At 43.1% G+C, this 21,414-nt stretch overlaps 1 protein-coding gene across 3 annotated transcripts in view; it reads left to right on the forward strand.

Annotated features, from left to right (window-relative positions):
- Positions 1 to 6,684: 6,684 nt before the first annotated feature.
- Positions 6,685 to 21,414, forward strand: part of LOC138980526 (zinc finger protein 11-like) — a 66,486-nt gene continuing 51,756 nt past the window's right edge. For all 3 annotated transcript variants that reach the window (XR_011460365.1, XM_070353417.1, XM_070353416.1), the window contains exon 1: positions 6,685 to 6,825. The gene's annotated coding sequence lies outside the window, so the exon portion shown is untranslated. The remainder of the gene's footprint in view (positions 6,826 to 21,414) is intronic.

The raw sequence follows: 21,414 nt of genomic DNA on the forward strand, positions 1-21,414 counted from the left end.
TATGTCTGAAAGTCATTTAATGTGAGATTTGTGGTTGTCAACGGTGATACTTGTATCCTGAGTACCTTGTCTGCAATATGTCTTTGACGTTGTGAAACTTCACTGTATTTGTGATGTATACAGAAGAGTGGGGCACAAATATAGAACCTCCTGGTTTTACCACTTTCATTGAGGCTATTTTGCTTTGGACTTACTCAAAAAATTTCCCGCAGTGGGGCACTGCGGTTATGAAATTAAAAGCCCCTCCTGTTTTTGGAACCGCAGGAGCTTTCTAGTTTGCTGTTAGGTAGATTTTTGGTTCCTCTTTCCTGTCATGCTCTCTTTTTCTTCATGAATTCTTTTCTTTTTTCTGCCTTCTTGCTCATTCACCTGTATTTTTTCCAAAAATCTCTTCTCTTGCCGCTTGTCTCGCGATTCATGTATAGTTTAATCTGTTAGTGTTCTGATGTAAGTCCAGCAGTAGATAGGTTAAGCCTATTTTAACATACTGGAAACTGGTAATCTTCCAGTAGGTATTAATTTAGTTTTACTAAAGCCTGCTGGGACACAAGTAATGGGTTAGTGCATTTGTAAACAGGAATCGCTTGACAAGTGGCCCCCTTCATCCCCCCCTTCCTCGTCCTGATATGGCTCTGCGTAGTCGGCTGGACGTTAAGCAACAAATAAACAAACAAACTCAAAAAATTAATTTGGAAGATAAGCCAGCTGATTTTAGCAGAAAACAAAAATAAACATAGCAACTTTGAACTCTAAGAGTTTTATTCTTACCTTGATTGAGATGTATACCAAGCAACAAAAGAAACGCGAAAAAATTCTGCAATGTTTGATTGACAAAATCTTGAACAATTATAGAGTTAGAATGATCAAACCACAAAAGTTTGATGAAGGCATGTTTTACCTAGCTGTTGTGTGATTATTTTGATGCTGCGACTGTTTGTGAGACAAGATTTTTTTTGTTTGTTTTTTTTTGTTTGCTTAACGCCCAGCCAACCACGAAGGGCCATATCAGGGCGGTGCTGCTTTGACATTTAACGTGCGCCACACACAAGACAGAAGTCGCAGCACAGGCTTCATGTCTCACCCAGTCACATTATTCTGACACCGGACCAACCAGTCCCAGCACTAACCCCATAATGCCAGGCGGAGCAGCCATGCACTAGATTGCCAATTTTAAAATCTTAGGTATGACCCGGCCGGGGTTCGAACCCACGACCTCCCGATCACGGGGCGGACGCCTTACCACTAAGCCAACCGTGCCGGTCACAAACTATCTACACATGCTCCTTGTCCATGTGTTTCAGACACATCCCTTGTTAGTGATGGACCTGTCCATTGTTTGTCTCCTAAAAGCCAGGGAATTCACTCTTTTAAAACCCTAATAAACCCGACAGGGTTATTTTAGGAATTTGTCCTTTTAAGACCTTCACAAATTTGAACAAATAAGATATTTCAAAGGAAGGAGTCTTAAAATGGGGGTACATTTACAGAGGTTATGAACAGAACATCTATATATATACGACTTGTGTCTGTGTGTCTGTCTGTCTGTGTGTCTGTCTATCTGTGTATGTGTGTATTCGCCATGCACGGCCATTTGGTGTCCATATTCAGATACACCCCGGACAAAATCTGGTCGATGAGATATTTCAATACGTGCTCTCAGCGCGCAGCGCAAACCGATTTTGGGTTTTTTTTCGTACCATAACTCTTCCTTATCTTCTCCATGTTTTCAGCGTTTACCTCCCTTCCTTCGTATGGTGCACTATAGTATGAGGGGGCATCTTCGGGTATTCCCGGCGTTCTGTTACTATTTTTAGAAGGTCACCGCAGTGTCCAGAACGTAAATTGGACCCGTCAATTATCCTCACTGTAAAAGTGCAAAGGTCGAATCAAGTTATAGCCACGCGAAAAATACACTGTCGTCTATCTCTCTATATATACGGCTTCTCTGTGTTTGTGTGTGTGTGTGTGTGTGTGTGTGTGTGTGTGTCTCTCTATGTGGGCAACACCTGTGGATTGTTCAGTTCTGTTTGTGATGTGGTCTGGCGGCTTTTGTGTATTTGTATGTACTGGCCTTCCTTTGAGAAGCCATAACAGTTCAAAAGGGCCTGGAGATAAGCTCTAAATTGCTCAATCCTGTTTGAGTGGAGTTCGCCTCCAAACTGAGGTGATTAACACGGTTACAATCGTCGACAAGGATGGGACTCGATATGGTCAGGAATGGCATTATGGCCACTGAATCATTTTCGTGCTGTTCCCATTCCACGAATCTGGGAGGGACCTAAGCTTGGCGGGTCCATTGTTCGGACCCGGCGAAGCCGGCGTACGGCTCTAAGTACTTCTTCCCGGCGAAGCCGGCTACCCGGCGAAGCGGGTATTCATCTAGTCTGAGAATACAGGGTCTGAAAGGGGGGGGGGGTCTTAAAAGGGTATAATGTCTATGGTGATCACCAGAGGGTTAGGTTACCCTCAGTGTCATTTCCTGAGACTTTCATGGAACTCGAATATTTTGTGTCCTACATGTATTACAAACTTGCTGATGATACAAACATCTATAACACAACAGAAAACAGCAAAGTTTAACAACTAGAGTGAATGGAGTGAAACCCGCGTGACAAAACGAATTCCCAAACTTGGGCAATTAATTTTCTGTATTCTGTATTCTGTAAAGTTTTACAAAATGATTCATTAAAATGGCAGCCATGGTCAGACATATGGAATTTATTTTACTGTATCAAAATGCAAAGTTATGCATTTTGATCTGAAAGGAATAGTTACTATATATTCAATGAAACTTGAGAATCAGATGTTAACCCTGGAGTAACGTTAACCTCCAACAAAAAAGACCTTTGAAACCTGGTTGGTTAGGGTGGCGATTTTGTCCTATCTCCCAGCTGGTCAACTTATGTGCAGACCCGCTGCCAGTGCCTTATCCCCCTTCATGTGTACACAATCAAGCACACGACCAAGTACGCATGGAAAAGATCCTGTAATTCATGTCAGAGTTTGGTGGGTTATAGAAACACGAATATACCATGCATGCATCCCCCGAAAGCATCGTATGGCTGCCCAAATGGCACGGTAATAACGGTCATAAATGTAAAAACTGTGATTTTCAGCCCATGAACAAAGAAGAATAAGATTATTCAGAAACTTTGGATTTAGAAGGCATTTCAATTCAAATGTTTCAGATCGGCAAATCAAGTTGATGATTTAGAAAGTGCACAAATGTCCAGTTTCACCGAATATGACAAGACCAGAAATGATATTAACATGATTGTTATTGAGCACGTAGCAAAACCAACTTGAGGAAAAATATTTGCATTAACAACTGATCCTCTTCTTCTTCAAATACTGAGGAAATCCCTGTACATGGCAAATACATCCTCATTTGGTTGGTGCGCTTAATTTCCCGAGAGTGAAAGATAAAGTGGATAGTGTACCTATGAAAATAAAAAAACCATGGGTGGGTTGGTAGACAAGCTTCGCACTATTCTGTTAAAAGAGCAAGCAATATTGAAATAAACTAAGAGAAATCGGCTGGACGAAGATATTTAAAGTATGAGCCGAATGAAATTCGAATTTGAAGAATGAACTGAAAACGTTATGAAGACCCAAGTAAATAAAAATAAAAACGTTGAAAAATACTAATGGGTAGGTTTCACTGCCTCCACTGAGCGATTTGTCCCCACTACCTTAACTTAACTTGACTAATACATGCCAGATAAGTTTTATGTCTTTTTAGAACTGATACACACTGAAATCCTTATTGTTTAATTCTTCGTTGCTTTTAATTGTGAGTGCATATGTATGTGCATGTGTATGCGTGTGCGCGAGGTGAAATGATCAGTGAGTGTCAGCTCGACGTCACAGCAGAAGTCGTGGCCAACTGGCGGGAAGTGGACCAGCGCGAGATTCTCCGTGTGACCGTGGATTATGCGAGAAGGTTTTTTTTCTTCTCTCGCGTTAGGTGCGCACCTCTCCTGAGGGCCCCAAAGGGTTTAAAATCGTGATCGTGATTGGCGTTTTTTGACCTTTCTGTGACCGTGATTGCCGAAATTTCCATTTCTGTGATCGTGATGGGACTTTGCCCGTGATCCGTGATGACAAAAAAATCAAGTCTCGTGATCGTGATCGTCATTTGTTTTCGTGATCGTGATGGGCATTATTGCAAAGCATTTTATTTCAACGTACATTTTTCACAGCTGTATCACTCTATGATCCTCTATTCGTCAAGGAGCCAATCCCGATTGAAGGGAAGCAACAACACATTCAGAAATATGATTTTGACAGCGATTGCTTCCCTTTAAGAGAACCAATCACACAAAAAAAGAGATCCAATCAGAAGGCAAATTGCAAAAGTCTGCCAAACTTCATCCAATGGAAGGGCTTCGTGCAAAAGTTTTGAGTGCATTCAGTCAAATTCGAAGATCAAAAATGGCGTGCAGCGGTACTGTCATCGAACTTCTGTTATATTTTGTGGATTCAAGCCAGACCAAAGCAGGCGGCAAGAATGCCTTCCTTCTACGGGTCGGTCTTTCCGAAGACGAAATATCAAGGCATGTTGATCTATGTTGCTCTATAACTGTTCTGAATGTAGGCAAAGATCTTGAAATTTGTTCAAGATCTTTGAGTTTGAGTGAGATCATTGACATTGTCGACATTGCCACGTCCGGCTGTCACTCGCTCAGTGTGACCTCGACTGGCTCGAGATCGAGTCTGCGTGTAGCCAAAACCGAAACTAGAAATGTGTTTTTTCATCCCAGCAACGTGGACACGCTTGGCATAGATTCTAATTGTCGCTTCTTTGCATAAAGCTTGGATTTATTTTAGCGCCTGTAAACTTTAATATCAACAATGGGTTAAATTCAGAAACAATGGCGGGGAGACATGCCAGTTTGGGTCACTGGATTCTTATGTCAAAGACGATCAAAGTCATGTTCGTTGGGGATTTTGTCAGGCATGCTACTTTTCGGGTAATTGCCGGAAATCCGATAAAGCCGTTTTCAAAATCCGGTAAAGTCAAATTTATTCCGGTGAAGTTGAAAAATTTTCGCAAAAACGATCCGTGTGAATATCACGCAACGCGACCGGGCGCCGGTCTGAATGAAGCCAGCGCACAGCAGTGTTGTTTTCACCAGTTTGGAGGTGTGTTGAATGGTGGTGGGCGGTGGCTAAAATGGGATTTTTAACAAGATCACAACACTATTACAGCCCTGAAAATGATGCCCAGAATGCACCAGATTGCACAGATTTTAACCGTTTTTTGAAAAAGATTTTTGGGGGGGGGGGGGGGGATGCCCCCGGACCCCCCTAGTTGGCTCGCCTGCTTCGCAGGCTCAGGCTTGTGGCTTCGCCACTGGCACTGCGCGCTTCTTTCAGGTAAAACCATTTTTGCCCTGTAGCATTCCTGTTTGTTTTTCAAGGCCATGAAACCAGGCGATGGTGTACCTCAAATTGTATGGCAAAGTTGAAAATAAAGAACCCATCACACATACATGTACTTTAATTTCAATCCACCCAATAGTTTTTGAGAAAATGGGTTTACAAGATTTAGCTCTGGAAATGTGAAATTGTGCATATATATTCATGTGTGTGAGTGAGGGTGTGAGAGTTGAATGTGTATGAGTGGAGAGAGAGAGAGAGAGAGAGAGAGAGAGAGAGAGAGAGAGAGAGAGAGAGAGAGAGAGAGAGAGAGAGAGAGAGAGAGAGAGAGAGAGAGAGAGAGAGAGAAACCAACGAAAACAACATTCTTGTTACTGATTACAAATCATGATATGTATTTCTATGTGTGTATAAAAGAGAATTCAAAAAAAGAAGAAAGTGCAACAGTTCTCACTTTGTGTAGAATAAACAATAGAGCCAGAGGAGCGAATTACTGTGTGGTTGTGTTTACTTTGACACGTGCTTTCTGTACATGCAACTTTTACCGTGACCGTGATTTGCCACTGGTGTTCGTGATCGTGAAAACAACAAGAGGCGAAGCCATCAAGGCTCACGTAAGAAATCGACAAACAGTAACACAAACTCAATCACACACACACACACACACACACACACACACACACACACACACACACACACACACACACAGCACACACACACACAGAAAGAGCATAGGTGAAACTGTGCAAGAAAGCGAGACACTAGATCTAGATCTGTCTGTCTGCATGTAGCCTACTTACAAGGACACGACTGCCAACTAGTCTCGGCGCGCTCAAAATAATAATGACCGAGACTGTCAGTACTTCCTTCGCGTGACGTCTAACCCTCTTACGTCATAATGTGACGTCAATGTAATGTGACGTCTTCAAATGTTAGAGTTTCTACCACAGACATACACACGCACAGACGCACGCACGCACGCACGCACAGACAGACAAAGTTACGATCGCATAGGCTACACTTACGTGAGCCAAAAATCAAGGTAACTGTGATCGTGAAAGCTAAAATTTCCCTTCCCGTGATCGTGATGATACCCCCCCTTTGGGGCCCTCTCTCCTGGGTCTATCGCAGCAAGATCCCCCCCGTAGGACCCAGGGGAACCTCGGAAGAAGAGCCCCCCCCCCCCCCCCCCCCATCTACAGGGACAACACTCCAGGGGGAGGGGCCCTCTTTTCATAACGGGAGGGAATGTGGTGACTGTCGTCTGCTGTGGCCTGTAATCAAGGGAGGAAACCCACTTCCGCCCGTGGATGGATGGATGAAGGCCCCGCAGAGGAGACGACGGAGAGAGGGCAGATTCAACCTAGACACAGACGAGAGAGCATCGATTCTACGTACGACCGTCTTCAAGACTTGAAGACGTTCGTGTTGCAGCCTTTAACGGTGAGTTTATGTTATGTTTACTCCGGCCGCAGTGCGTGTTTACATTCAGTGTTATGTGTTTCGTGCGTACCGTCCTCAGGGCCGGTGTCACGGCGTGAGTTTACACTGTCCTGAGTTTACGCTGTGGCCCTAATGCGCATGCGTCGAAATATACGTCACTTCCTGACCAAATTCACGACGCCTACAGCGTCGTGAGTTTATGTAGTAGTAGTAGTATATAGGGGCGGCTATATTTGTTAGCCGAAGGCCGCGAGGCCTTATTGGTGCCCCTTCTTTGTCAGATACTTTGCATGCCTAAATCCCTATTCTTTCAATCAAAGTCGTAAAAAAGGTTAAGAAATTTTGGAGAATTGTCCAAGAAGTTTTTGAAGGCGTCTACTGTGGGTGCGAATTTTATGTTAGCGGGTAGTGCATTCCAATTGTTAGCAACTCTTTGAGAAAACGAAAACTTGCGCTTGTTAGTCTTACAGTGTTGAACAAAGATTTTTCCGTGGCTGTTTCTGGTGTTGTCTGTCTGCTTGAATGTGAATATTTTGTGCATGTCAATGTCATCCACCCCATTTATAATTCTATATGTTTGTATTAGGTCACCCCTTGTCCTCCTTCCCTTCAGAGAGTGGAGGTCTAGGTATTTGAGTCTGTCCGCGTAAGACTTATTCCGGCACTCCTTTAGAATTTTAGTTGCTCGACGCTGCACCCTCTCAATTGTCTGAGACTGTCTCTTGAGGAATGGGCTCCACACCACATTTGCATATTCCACCAGTGGTCTCACAAAGGCTTTGTATAGCTTTAAGAAGGTGTCCTTGTCAAGAAATGAGAACGTTCGTTTGATAATGCCAATCCTCTGATTAGCTTTTGACACAACTCCTCGAATATGCGGGTCGAATGACAAATTGCTGTCGAAAACAACACCGATGTCCTTTTCCTCATCACATTCATTTATTTTTTCAATAGCATCATTGACAGTCATCACATAGTCATATTTGGGATTCTTTTTACCAGAATGCAGAACATTGCACTTTGAAACATTAAAAAATAATTTCCATTTATTTGTCCAATCCTGAAGTAAGTGTATGTCTTTTTGCATGACTGAACTGTTTGTTGCTTTATTGTACAGCTTTGTATCATCCGCAAATATCTTCACTATACCACTAACCACATCTGGTAGGTCATTTATAAACACTGTAAATAGAACCGGCCCCAAAACGCTGCCCTGTGGAATTCCGCTGAGAACTGCTGCTTGGTTCGACGTTGCCTGTCCAACTCGTACCCTCTGGGACCGGCCACTCAGGAATGACCGAATCCAGGGAAGGACGCTGGAACTAAGCCCATACGATGCAAGCTTTAGGAGTAATCTCTCATGCGGCACAGTATCGAAAGCCTTCTTAAAGTCACAGTAAATTATATCTATGGCTTCACCTTCATCAACAAATTTTGTGAGGTCTTCCATGACCTCTATGAGTTGAGTGACACAAGAACGTCTTTTTCTAAAACCATGCTGACAGTCAGCATATAAATTATTGTCTGTGAGATAAGACACTATAGAATCCCGAACAAGAGACTCCAATACCTTGCATGTTACACAGGTTAAGCTTACTGGTCTGTAGTTACCTGGTTCTGACTTGGTACCCTTTTTGAAAATAGCGGTTACCTCCGCTGTTTTCCAATCACCTGGTATATTTCCAGATTCCAAAGATTTGTTGAACAGCAAGCATAATGGGATAGATAGTTCATCACACAACTCCTTAAGTACCTTTGATGGGATTAGATCAGGCCCTTGGGCTTTATTTTCATCCAACTCTTTCAGTTTCTTTTTAACTGCTAAGGGTGTCACTCTTATCTCAGATAAGGATGCCCCATCTGAATAGCAGCCTTCCGTCATAGTCGGGATGTCTGACACGTCCTCGCGTGTAAAAACGCTAGAAAAATACTCATTTAAGGTTTCTGCCTTACCCATATTGTCAACCACAAAAGATCCATCCACCTTTTTCAAAGTGCTTATACCTGTAGAAGTCTTCATTCTCTCCTGGACGTACTTCCAAAACATCTTAGGGTTTATCTTCCCTTCTTTTGCAATCTGTTTTTCATATTCCTTACGGGATTTTTTCAGGTCTTTTGTACAAGTATTTCTTATCTTAATGTATCTTAGGTAGTCATGTCCGGACTTTGAGCATAAATATCTCTTATAAGCGCTATGCTTTTTCTTTATCTGCCTCATGGCTTTATTATCCAACCACTTAGGTTTCATATTTTTTTTATGTGTTTTCTTTACCTTGGGAATACACTTTTCCATACCATCATGTAGCACGGTCTTTATGCAGCTCCAGGCCTCCTCCACGCCGAGTTCGGCCAGATTTGACCAATCATGCTCCTTAACTATTCTTCTAAACTTACTGTAGTCACCTTTCTTAAGGTTATAGTTATATTTCGCCTCCTGATTTTCTTTTTGTTGCGCAATGTACAACTGAAAACTTAAAACATCATGGTCACTCTTGGCCACAGGGTCAAGGTGATCAACATCAGAAATTAAATTTTGTTCATTAACTAGAACCCAATCGTCCAGGGTCGGCCTCTGGCCCACTCTCCGTCTGGTAGGTTCCTGAACCTTCTGAATCAAGAAAGAGTCAAGAATATGCTCTATTATGTTGTTGTTCTTTTCACCTGTCCACACCCCATCCCAACGAACACCTGGGAAATTAAAATCACCCATAATACATACTTTGTCGTACTGTGCCACTTCATTTGACTTCATCATTTGAAATAGTTTGTTATCGTTCTCCTCAGAGCTGGTGTTAGGACTACGATAAATACAGCCCAACAGAACACTTTCCTTGTTTGCACTGTTAAAGGTGCAAAAAACGCTTTCCTCAAAGTTACTTACGTTAACATCATCGCACTCTCGTGCGTTCAACTTACTATCCACATACAAGGCTACACCTCTTTTGTGATTCTTGTTCATAAACATATCATAGTTGGGAATTATAAACTCTCCCTCATTAAAAGTTTGTGAATTTTTGCCTTAATTTCTGTGAGTGCAATAATCTTAGGCTTAATTTGGTCAATGCGAGTCATAAACTCATCCTTCTTGTTCAAGAAACCATCAACATTTGAATAAACAACTTTACATGCGTCAGTACCACTATTTACCTTCTGATTTTTTCTTTTTGTTTCCTTAGTTTTATGTACACTATTTACATTTCTTTTGTTCAGTCATTCGGGACGGCCATTGGACGTGCCTTTGCTGGCAGCAGTGGCGTCGTCCTTCACGGCAGTCTGTTCGTTGTTAACAGTCTTGGTCCATGTCTTGCGTTCCACAATCTTCCCCTGTCTGATCACCAGGTTCTTCTCTCCTGCAGCCACTCTTTGGTCCAGCTCCACCCTTAGGTCCTTGTACTTCTGCCTCTGCATGGGAGTTTGGTCATGGTTAATGTACACTTTTTTGTTTCTGTCATTTGTTCCTCGATTCAGGGTGGGAGCTTTTCTCATTATTTCCTTCTTTTTCTCCTCATTTCTGATTGTGACTCTGAGCATTCTGGGGGCGCTGCCCCCCACCTTCCCCAGTCTGACAGGTTCAACAACATCTCCCTCTTCAATATCCACCAGCGTACCAAAAATGTGTTTGGCAGCTTCTATATCATCCTTCTTCTTCTCTTCAATCTCTATTCTGGTACTTTCCTTCACGTTCACTAGGATCAAGTTGTTTTTTCTCTTCTCTACTTCTTTCTGTTCCTCCATCATCGCTGCTAGCTTTCTATCCACAACCTCCTCTATCTTCTCCTCTAGTTTCTTACCCATCAGTCCAGATTCCAAGTGTTCCAGTCGGGTGCCAAGGTTCTGCATCATTGGGATCAAATCCAGGAGCTTGTCCATCCTGTTATCGTAGTGTGACTGTGGGGGACTCTTCTTGTCAAGACACGGCATGCAAACCCACTGGAGATTCGGCAAACGCGGATCCGACAAATTCCCGAAAACGTCATCTTTCAGGCCGGTGCAAGTCTGGTGTGCCCAATTTTTGCACACATAACACTCGATAGCATTTCCATCATCCTCGTCGTCGCATGGAACATCGCACACAATGCACTGGAAGGCGGCCAGTGTGGTTACTTTTCCTTTCGCTTTAGCCGTAGCGCTCGCGGACGATTTTCTTGTACCGACTTTCCCGGTTGCCTGAGGCCGTGAACCCATTTCTCGCGGTTGGGAAAATTCGGTGTAATGGCTAATAGTAAGAGTAATAGTTTACTCACCCTTCTCAAGTGCACCAGGTATTACTGTTAGTTACTGCAGGGTTAGTAGGAACGAAGTTTTTGTCCAAGCTAGTAGTAGTAGTGAACACTGTGCAGACCGGTTCGCCGGTTCAAACTTCAGTCACAGCCCAAAAACTGCATGAAACGTCTCTAAAAGCGGGTGAAAGTATCGCCCAACACTTCAGGCTCCATTGTGAGCCGAATACTACAACCAAAATACAGAAAAATAGTTGTTGGCAGCCAAATTTTCCTAAGATTTTGAGAGAGCTAAAAAGTTGCCGCCATTTTGACGCATGCGCATTAATATATGATGATGTGAATTTACCAAATCAAATCAAATCAAATCAAATTTTATTTTACGAGGGTTGTGGCATAAGCAATATAAACGAGCTTCTTTTCAACCAGCCCTCGCCCAGAGAGGGACTATTCTAATATTGAATACATACCGTACTTTCCGGGTGACAAGGCGCTTCGTTATCTAAGACGCACCCCCTTCTTTTTAAAAAAAATTGTAATCCAGTCATCCATTGGACGCAGGGGGCCGATAGGGCGCACCAAAATTGAAAAAGTATACGGTTAGTCGAAGAATGAAAATGAGCCGGCGAGATCAAAGCCAGGTCCATTGTTTATAGACACGACCTTCTTCCCAGGGGTCAATGACCCAGTTTTTGCCATGAGAGGTGGTTCCTGTCATATCTGAGAGAGGAAACATTTCCTGCTTCGGGGTCAGTGACCGGTCAGTGACCGAGTTTAACAGAGTCGAACTCTGTGTGTGCGGCGAGATCAAAGACATTGTGATAGCTGGGTGGCCTTGTTTATAGACACGACCTTCTTCCCAGGGGTCAATGACCCAGTTTTTGCCATGAGAGGTGGTTCCCCTGTCATATCTGAGAGAGGAAATACTTCCTGCACCGGGTCAGTGACCGGTCAGTGACCGAGTTTAACAGAGTGGAAATAATTATGTGTGCGGCCAGATCAAAGGCAGGCATTGTGATAGCTGGGTGGCTTGAGAGCTCGAGGAAACTTGGCCAGGGCAGTACCTAGTAGCTGAAACATGCATTATCACAAGTTGTTTGACTGGTACTCAGGCGGTCTCTTTGATTTTTTTCGTATTTCATACACGGATTAGACCCTTTGTTATACAAGACGCAGGGGTCGAACTCGAGGAAAAAAGTCGCGCCTTATGACCCGGAAAGTACGGTATATATATATATATACATACGTAAAACAATTACAAAAGATAAGCAAGGCAGAAAAACTATTCACATGACTATATACACGTTGTAGGCTATACATACATTCTTGCGTTATGAAACACTGATGCTTTATGGACAGATATGATCAATATGAAAATAATCAGAACGAAGTCTTCCATCACTGTGACTTTTCGTAATTTGACATTAAATGTAATGAAAGGTGTTTCTTGAAAGTATTGAGACTTGTTGGGACTCGAACTGATTCCGGGAGAGAATTCCACAAAACGCTGCCAGAATAAGCTAAACTTGATTTAAAGAGATCTATCCGCGGAATGGGGACGTTGAATTTTCGGCTTGGTTTGGCTTTAAATTTTGTAATGAAAGCACTCGGTGCATGGCCGGAAAGGATTTTGTGAAGGAGCACGCCTTTATTTGATTTAAATCTTTCTTTTAAAGGCAAAATCTTAAGTTTTTTATAATCGTCGAAAACAAGACTGGATTGTTTTAATAGAACTGATTTTAGTGCTCGTCTGTGTAGACTGTACAGTGGTTTTAAAATGTTTGCACTGGCAGAGTCCCAGATGGTCGAACAATAATCCGTGATGGTTTGTATGTATGCATTATAAAATAATAACCTTGAGTGTGGATCAAGAAAGTGCTTTATTCTGTTCAACAAAGCATTTTTGAGGTTGCCACGGTGACCGTCTTTGTTTCGCCGATCGCGTTCGCCACTGTATCAAAGAATTCAGTGGGAAATCGATGGGTTTGTGTTTGTCAGTGGTCTGCGAGTGTTGGAAGAAAAGGTGTAGATTTTTTTCTCAACAAATTTAGATTAGATTTGAATTTTAGAATAGTGGGAATCGATGGTTTTGTGTTTGTTACCTTGGACTATTTATAATTATATGCTCCCACGTGGAGATTGTTTTAGTCACCTTTTTCATGTTTGTGTTTAAAAAAAAACACACATAAAGCTGGATATGTTCGGAATCAGAAATGCTTCCTCTAGTTGCCAAAATCAAAATGGATACTTGTCTTATACATGCGTCTGGGTTTGAGTTGACTTAAGTGTTGTTTGTTGCAGTGACATAAATGAATTATCGTGATAATCAAAATAAAGGGAGAAATAGCAAATTGTAAATGTGTTAAAGGCATATGTACGCGCTCCCGTGTTTACAAAGTGTAGTTTGCCCATAATCGATGTCAAACGCACCATAAGACCATGTAATGACGATATGTCGCCATGCGCGGACCATATACATGCATTACAGCTTGTTTTAGAGTCTCAAAAACTTTGGATGTAAACAAAGACGCGGAGTTATTTCCCTTGCGTCAACGCTACCTCTGTTGGCAAATCTATAAATAGGATGATCCAGATCAAAATGAAAATTAACATATCTCAACATTGAAGGGGTCCTAGACCACAATATTTTGCAGGGAACTTAATTTAGCATGTCTCCAGCTGTTGATAAAGCAATTAGCGTGTATAGTCATCGAGTACATATGGCTTTAACATAAACTTGAATGAACGTTTACTCTCTCTCATCCTTGGTTCCCAGAGTCGCCGCATGCGGCCCAGTGTGGTGGGTGTTTTTGGGTGGGGTTCTGTTCTGTTTTCTTCTGTTCTGTATTTTTGTTTGTATTTTGTTTCTGTCTCGGTGCGTGTGATTTCGGAGAAAATGTTTCAAAGAAAGCATCTGATCAGCGAACTGTTCCATCGTGCGGGTTATGATCACTAAAAACGTGATTGACACCTTCCTTACTCAAAGTGAAAACAACCGGCTTCGAGTTCGGCAAATTAACGATGGCGGAAGTGACGCATATTTCGACGCACGCGCATTGGGGCCACTGCGTAAACTCAGGACAGTGTAAACTCACGCCGTGACACCGGACCAAATGGGTTGTAAGGGGGGGGGGGTTCTCATTTTTGGGGGGGGGGGGGGCAAATCAGCGAAGTGGCGAAGCCACAAGCGCACGCCTGCAACGCAGGCGCGCGAACTAGGGGGGTCCGGGGGCATGCTCCCCCGGAAAATTTTTGAAAAACAGTTAAAATCTTTGCAATCTGGTGCATTCTGGGCCTTGTTTTGAGGGTTAACCTTTAAAGCGCGATGGGCCACGATCGTGGCTTCACGGTAGAGTGCGATGGGCCACGTTCGTGGCTTTGTTTACGTATGGTCGGAAATCGTCCGACTATCATCGGCAGCCTTCGTAAAACTGCCTCGTTTTGGTTTAGTCACTTCCTCCATGTGTTGTGATCCCCGCCATTTACATTTTGTGACTTTGTAGCTCGATTTTTTTGCAAAAATGAGCGATGCTGAAAGCGACAACAATGATGAGAGGAATGTTGATGACACCAGCGAGGAGTCAGTTGTTGGAAGCGACAGTGATGACGGTGAGTGAAGTAGCTTTCTTGTTTCGATACTTGCATGCGTTGGCTTCGTTGTTTGTTGTTCATTCTGAAAGTGGGTCACTGGTGCAGTCGACGGTGATGGGGAAGGGAGGGGGGGGGGGCGGGGCAGGTTAGGCATGGATCCATTGGTAATTCTGGCCAAAATAAAGCTAGCAGACTGGGAATTTTGAATTGAAAGCATTCTTGCTGCTTCTCAAAACAACATAAAGTTAAAAAAAATTAATGACAATAATTTTATTTACTGTTTTTGCCCTTGGTTGTGTCAAATATTGAAGAAGACATAAGTGGGCGTGGCATGGGCGGATGAGTCTCCAGCAAATAATACATTGCTTATAATTTCAGTGGCTAAATTTGTATAGATGTCATGATGTGCTGTTTGATTTATCATACTATTCTTTGAAATATATTTTTGATTTCAATCCAGATTCTTTGAAATATTGCTGTTCAGATGCAAATTTAGAGTGAAACATGTGAAATTAAAACGAGCAGTTTGGAATCTTTTGATATCCCAAAAAGATCATATATTGCAGAAAACAGATATTATAATTAAAGCAAAAATGCTCATTAGTCTTCTCCTTTTTTCTTTGTTTATTTAGAATCTGGGGAGAGTGCTGCTGAGGACAGTGGTGGTGAGACTGAGAGTGATGGAGGAGACGCAGGCGGAGTTGCCCCTGTGGCTGGCGTGTGGCTGTATCAACAAGCGACCCAGGAACTAGGCTTGTGCCTTCAGCAGCAACAACAGGATACTTATGAGATAGTATCTACAGTTTTGTGCCATTTTTGAGTGATTTTGACACTGTGACAGACAGACCATACCTTTCAAATACTGTGGTAGACTTTTTGGATTACCTGTTTGTGGAGCTTGTTGGATACATTTTGTGGGATATCCCCAGCTACATACCAGGTACAGTCTCTTTTTTATTTTTATCACATTCTACATTATCTCTACTTTCCAAAAATGTATAGGTTTACCTATCTAGTGTTACTAATAAGCATATAAGAGCCTTAAAACAGAACACAGGTAGTGGCGGCTAATTATTCTTTGTTTTAACCATAATTTCTGAGAGCAACAATAATTATATCGAGCACTGTAAGGGTTAAGAGCAGCATTGTTTTGGTGCTAAAACTAGTAAAAAAAAAACCAACACTCAAAGCAAGGTACATGCTTTTTCCAGGGGTGGGGTTCCGGAACCCCTGGACCCCCCCCCCCCCCCCCCCCCCCCCCCCGGGTCCGGCCCTGGTCCTGTCAACCGTATTGTTATCCATGTAAAGCTCGGCTTTCACCAGAATAGTGTGTGCGTGTGTTCCCTTTTACACTGCAGTCTTAATAATTATTTTGTACTGCGAGTTAACCAGGGATGTGATGTCAGTACACATCTAAAGGAGGAACCCAACCATGCAGTAATTATTTTACAGATAAGAACCACGTGCAAAAGTGCCATGAAATTGAAAGTACATTGTACACGTTTCTGGTGTCTATCGTTTTTATTTTGACAGTTTTAGGCAAACAGATATTTCCGGTTTAGACTCGTTACATCCGGTTGGGACGTCAAAATATATATCACATACATGTATGTATTAACCGAACAAGTGCAAGCCGAAGAAGAGCAAACAATTATGCAATACATATGTGCTTTCACAACATTCTCAAGGTAATTGTTTTTCAATAACAAATCTCAATGTTGGATCACGTACTTGTTTTGTGGTGATGTGCAAGAGGCATTCGCTGCACTTCCCGCAGTGGGGCACTGCGGTTATGAAATTAAAGGCCCCTCCTGTTTTTGGAACCGCAGGAGCTTTCTAGTTTGCTGTTAGGTAGATTTTTGGTTCCTCTTTCCTGTCATGCTCTCTTTTTCTTCATGAATTCTTTTCTTTTTTCTGCCTTCTTGCTCATTCACCTGTATTTTTTCCAAAAATCTCTTCTCTTGCTGCTTGTCTCGCGATTCATGTATAGTTTAATCTGTTAGTGTTCTGATGTAAGTCCAGCAGTAGATAGGTTAAGCCTATTTTTACATACTGGAAACTGGTAATCTTCCAGTAGGTATTAATTTAGTTTTACTAAAGCCTGCTGGGACACAAGTAATGGGTTAGTGCATTTGTAAACAGGAATCGCTTGACAAGTGGCCCCCTTCATCCCCCCCTTCCTCGTCCTGATATGGCTCTGCGTAGTCGGCTGGACGTTAAGCAACAAATAAACAAACAAACAAACAAATTCGCTGCACTGTTGAGATTCTATAGAACCTATCGGCATTCCAAGCTCTCGTAATCTCTCGCAAACTTCAGAGCATAGCAAAGCATGCGGTACAGCGATCTCGTGCGAGCTGCACAAGCCAAGGTTCGAAGTTCTCGCGATGTTCAAAGCATAACAAAGAGCGTGTCTCGCGAGAGCTGCTCAGATCACAGCGCTCAGATACTGAAAAGGACAGTTGACTGGAAAGCGCTCCGTAACTAAGCGATCTCTGACTTAAGCATTTTAAAGTCGAAGTTCTTCTGTGAAAAAAATGTTCTGCTGCCATTCTGATTCATTTATTGTTTATTCTTGGATAAAATTGGCAAACGCTCTGGCTATACGCACTCGGAGTGTATACACATTCGACCACAGTATTGAGGTCTAACGAATGACGTCTCACAACATACGTGGTCGTCCTTGGCGGTCAAGAAAGCCGCCGCGATCATTGCGCAGACGACACTTCTAGACCGTCAATATTTTTTGTGCGCATCACGTGCTCCACATAAATCGGCCGGAAACGAAGCAATTGGGAAACCTGGATACACTCCGGCGTTGACTTCCGAACGCAGAGCAGTTGCGTGATTATAAGAGTACAGAAAAACGAAAACAAGTTGATGCTGCACGGCCATACGTTGATTACATTCTCGGAGTGTGCATAAAAGACTAGACAACCGCATCAACACTCGGAGTATCATACGACGCCATCTTGCGAAGGAACGCAGTGCACTTTCAATTCATAGTATCAAAGTACGCTAGGGACAAACGCACACAAAACTGATGCTACACAACAGTTTATAGTAGGAGTTTGGAACACACTTGGAGGTGTATCAGCCTAGAAATGGTTGTATATCCTGTGAGTGTACATTATTGCCTGCCCTGTATACACTCCGAAAAAGGGGTACTTATTTTTTCCGGAAAACCCCCGAAAACCCCATCTAAACTACCTAAATCTATCTTCAAAGTTAAGTAGTTGACATTTCTATGAGAAGTCGTGCCCGATTCATGCTTTATGTACCCTAATTTATGTGTTAAAAGCCGGATTTTCGACGAAGTCCGTTGCGAAGATGACCGTGGTTCCTGCAACGTAAAAGATCCAGATCCAGAACAGTTTCAATGCAAGGAGGTAACTCAAAAGCACAAGTATTGATGACGTCATGTGATTAGTGCTTCCGCTCCTTTCTAAATCCTCGCACAAACACGAAAATAAAGCCAGGAACGGTGAAAGTTGCAGATATAAGTCATGATTTCTAACAAATATGTCACACAGGGTTCATACGCTCCTTGAATCTCCTTGAATCCCCTTGAATTTTCAACCCCCCTTTTCAAGGACCTTGAATCTCCTTGAATTTGGAGAAAATGGTCATTCTTGTGTTTAACCTCCTTGAAACTCCTTGAATTCTGAAGTGCAGGCAAAAAAACAAAAAAAAGTTAATATTAAAGTTTTTCAGCAATTTATATCGATTGTGTGCGTGTTGTGTGCAAGTCGTGTGTCTTCTGCCATCGTGCGAAGGGAAGTTGACTCTCTCTAGATCCACACATGATACCTGATAGAAAAGAACAGTCAATAGTGTGTTAACTCCCAGTAACTAAATAAAACAGTTTTTGTTTTACTTTACGTTTCTGGTTTGAGCTTTGAATGCATGGTTGATGAAAGTTTTTCCACTTGTACACCTATGCAATTTGACCTCCTTGAACTCCTTGAATACTCCTTGAATTTCACTGTCAGGTGTCTGTATGAACCCTGTCACAAAACACGATCTAAGGACAAATTTTCTTTAGTTCTGATGAAGTTTTCAAGGATTTTTGGAGTTTTTTGGGGGTTTTCGGAGACAAGTAGTACCACATAAAAGAGGTGGCGGAAGTCAATATCTCAGATCGATTTTTCATTGGCTACTTCCTAACGACTTGTAAGGGGGCATTTCATTGGCTTAGAGTTGTAACAGGGCTTTTCATTGCCGGAGTGTTTACAGACCTATCGATCCTGTATACACTACTGGACTTGTCTAGCGCATTTGATACGATAGACCACGAAATTCTGCTCCACAGGCTTCAGCACTCCTTTGGTGTTCATGATCTGGCGCTTTCCTGGGTTCGTTCGTACCTTACTAACCGGACGCAGACCGTTTGTGTCAACGGCATCAAATCTCAACCTTCAGCTCTCCAGTACGGTGTCCCGCAAGGGTCCGTGCTTGGCCCCATACTTTTCGTTCTATATGCCTCCCCTGTGTCCGATGTTATCAGTCGCCATGCGTTGTCGCACGAGAGCTTCGCTGATGATACACAGCTTCATCAGTCTGCCCCTCTTGCTGAAGTTGACGATCTGGTATCTCGGACACAGGATTGCATTGCGGACCTCAGTGATTGGATGTCTTTAAACAAACTCCAGTTAAATAGTGACAAAACTGAAGTTATGCTGGCCTGCCCCAAGAAATTTCTCAATCACCCTTCTTTTCCTGCCTCTCTCACTGTCAACAAACTACCTATCTCTTTCTCTCCGTCTGTCTGCAGCCTTGGCGTCACTCTCGATCCAACTCTCTCTTTCCAAAAACACATCTCTAACATCTGCAAGTCCGCCTATCTAGAGCTGCGCAAGATTAGTTCAGTCCGTCACTACCTCACCACTGATGCAACCAAAACGTTAGTGTGTTCTTTAGTCCTCTCAAAGATAGATTATTGCAATTCTCTTCTGGCCGGTCTCCCTAAGTACCTTTTAGATAGACTTCAAAGGATCCAAAATAACGCTGCCCGCCTGGTCTTCAAGTCTTCCAAGTATGAACACGCCACACCCCTTCTTCACTCTCTACACTGGCTGCCTGTCACTAAAAGGATCGAATACAAACTCTCCTCTCTTTCTTTTGCCGTCGTTTCTGGTTCTGCCCCAGAATACTTGTCAGAACTCCTCAATCTCTACACCCCCTCTCGTCAGCTTCGCTCCGCCGCCGACACTCGACTCTTCCGACTCCCCACAGTGCAAACAAAGACATGTGGCGAGAGGTCCTTCGCCTATCAAGCCCCTGTGACCTGGAATAGATTACCTCTGCCTCTCAGACACACAGATTCTCTCACTACATTCAAGACAAATCTCAAAACACACCTCTTTCAGCGCAAGTGATTTCCCCTCCAGCATCTCCCCACCCACCCCATCCTGCCCCACCTCACCCCCTACCTAGTGCCTAAAATAACGCGTATATATATTTTCTGCGCTTTGTGTCAGCACTGTCTGTGTGTGTGTAAATAGTATTGTTGACACGTTTTTATATAGAAGCCTACTGTGGTTCTTGTGCTTAGGCTGTGTATTGGATTGTCACTGTATGCCTGCATTATTAGATGTCAGTAATAAGTATATGTGCTGATTGTTCTCTTTGCCTGCGCGCGTATAGTATGTTGGTTATGTTTGGTTATAGTATGTTTGCTTATGTTTGGTCGTTATTTTTGCTTGTGCGTGTATTGTATGTTGGTCGTTTTCTTTGCCCGTGCATGTATAGTTTGTTGGTTATGTTTGGTCGGTTTCTTTGCCTGTGCGTGTATAGTATGCTTGGTCGATGTATGTATTGTAAAGCGCTAAGAGTAGACAATTTTCTAGAATAGCGCTATAAAAGTTTGCATTATTATTATTATTATTAGGTAACACGTCACTTTAGCGCCAGCACTACAGCGCCATACCTTTCAGCGCCACCATTTCAGCGCGGCGTCTTTTCAGCACCGTATTTTTTAGCGCCGTACATTTTAGCACGGGGGGATGTCAGCGCCGTACATTTTAGCGCCGGGAGACTTCAGCGCCGTACATTTCAGCGCCGTGAGTTACAGATCAAGTCTGAATGGTATGATGCACGTGGGCAACCAATCTTCGACTATTTTGAGGACACATATATTGGCAGACTTCGCCGTCGTGGTCCTCGTCATCCGCCGACGTTCTCCATTGACATGTGGAACGTGCACGACCGCATTCTCACTGATGCTGCCAAGTCCAACAACAGCTGTGAAGGGTGGCATCACGCCTTTCAGAACGTGGTCGGGGCGTGCTACCCCAATCTTTGGAGGCTGATAGAGGCCCTCAATAAAGAACAGGCACTAGTCCAGGCGGACGTCACACGTCTACTGGGAGGCCAGGCTCCAGCGCCCAAAAGGCGCAAGTACAAAGACTTACAGAAACGGATAAAGACGATCGTTAGACAATACAATGACGGAGGTCGGGGGCTGCTTGAAACAATGGAAGGACTCGCCTTTGCTTTCATGTTTTAGTGTTGACGTCTTCAGAGACAAGCTATTCAGTACGTCAGGAGACGCGGTGTGATCTTGAACTGGCGCCTCCAGCTATTCATTATGGGCACATTGCAATCTAATTCATTTAATCACATATTCTTACTCCAATTCTTATGAATGCATTGACTTTAGTCCCACATGCTAGATGTCGAAAAACCTCTCAAATTACCTGCCCTTAGTAGGGTGGTAACCAAGCTAAAAGCGACGCCATAGCCGTTGCTATGGCCTGACCTTGCTCGGTTACCCATA

The sequence above is a fragment of the Littorina saxatilis genome, linkage group LG11 (genome assembly GCF_037325665.1).
Source record: "Littorina saxatilis isolate snail1 linkage group LG11, US_GU_Lsax_2.0, whole genome shotgun sequence".
NCBI lineage: Eukaryota > Metazoa > Mollusca > Gastropoda > Littorinimorpha > Littorinidae > Littorina > Littorina saxatilis.